Here is a 1,864-nt window from a genome sequence, read left to right as displayed (position 1 = left end):
AAAATTTGACAAACAGTTTGGCAATTTCTTATAAAGTTATACATACACCTATACTACCCCCAGCAATTCCATTTCTAGGGAAATAAGGGAGCTAAAAATATATATCTACAAAAAACATGTACAAGAATATTTATAGTAGCTTTATCTACAACAATCCAAAGCTGAAACAACCCAAATGTCTTTCAACAGGTGAATGGATAAACAAATTGTGTTTCAGCCATACAAATGTATACTCAGCAATAAAGTGAATAAACTACTCACACATGCAATAAATAACATGGTTGAATCTACTTTCTGATTCCTTTACATAAGCCTTAAGATCAGACAAAACTAAACTATGATAATAGAAATGAGATCAGCGTTGCCTGGAGGAGGAGAAGGAGGATAAGGCACAGGGCCATGAGGGACTTTTCTGACATGCTGGAAATGTTGTACTCTGTGGTTGGCATTCCACATGTGTCTACATTGTCAAAAGTCACAGAACTGCACACTTAAAATCTGTGCAGCTAATGGTGCATAAATTTAATCTCCTTAAAGTTGATTAAACAAAACCAAACGCAATTAAGAGATTGAAAGTCAAGACACAGGATGAGAAAAAAAATGACAGAGGACATATGTCCAGAATGTATACTTGAAAACAATCTTCTTGGAACTCATTAAGAAAAATACAGACAATCCAATAGAAAATGGCAAAAGACTAAATTAAGACTTTATAGAATAGGATTTTGAAATGGTGATTATATTTATGAAATGAGATTAACATCTGAGAAATGTAAGTTAAAACCACAATGAAATATCATTACATGACTACCAGAATGGGTGAAAATTAAAAATGGACAATGCCAAGTGTTTTGATGGATGTGAAACAATTGGAACTCTCATACATCACTAGTAGGAAAGTATTTTAAACAACCATTTTGGAAAATTTTTAGGTAGTATCTACTAATGCTGAACATCTGCATACCCTTTGACCTAGTAATTCTACTCCTAGTTTTATACCCGATACAAACATGTATATTCATTCACCAGAAACATTTATATGTTCATGGTAACTTTATTCATAATAGCCCCAAAGTAGAAACAACCCACATGGCCACCAATAGTAAAATGAATACATACATTGTAGTATATTCATACACAGCAATGAAATAAGCATATTATGGCTACTCCTAATAATAGGGATGAATTCTGCAAAAATAATGTAGAGCTAAAGAAGGCAGACACAAGACTGTATACCATACAGTCTCACTTATATGAAGTTTAAAACAACAGGCAAAATTTATGGTGTTAGTTTCAGAGTAGTAGATATCTTTTAGGGACACAGGTAATTATTGGGAGGCAACATCAGGGATTCATCTGAGGTAATGGGAAATTTGATATATTGATCTAGGTTGTGGTTAAATACATGTATTCACATACATGTGAATTAAAAATTTTAAGTTGTACACTTATGATTTGTTCATTTTTCTGTATGTATGCTTTACTTCAATAAAAGGTTTATTAAAGTAAAAGAAATTATGAAGGCCTGAAGCAGTGGGAATAGAGAGAAGGGGAGAAAAGTACTAGATATTAAGGATGTTACAGAGGAAAAATCCATGGGATTTGGTGATTGGTTTTGAGGAAGCCAGAGGAATCATAGAAGAGAAAAAGGTAGACTGGCAGAAGGCAGTTGATACTATTAATGGAAGTTGACATATAAACAACAAGGAGTTTGAATTGAGGAGGGATATGTGTGTAGTAAGATAATAAGGTGGAAGTACTGAGTTAAGAAATTTTGGGACCATGAATATGCCCAGGAGTAATTGAAAATAAAGATCTAAAGGTTAGAAATAGGTTAGGGATAGAGATATTGTCCTATTATCAT

The sequence above is a fragment of the Mesoplodon densirostris genome, chromosome 5, assembly GCF_025265405.1.
Source record: "Mesoplodon densirostris isolate mMesDen1 chromosome 5, mMesDen1 primary haplotype, whole genome shotgun sequence".
NCBI classification, from domain to species: Eukaryota; Metazoa; Chordata; class Mammalia; order Artiodactyla; family Ziphiidae; genus Mesoplodon; species Mesoplodon densirostris.
The sequence above is the reverse complement of the archived record's forward strand: the minus strand, read 5'-3'. Positions refer to the sequence as shown.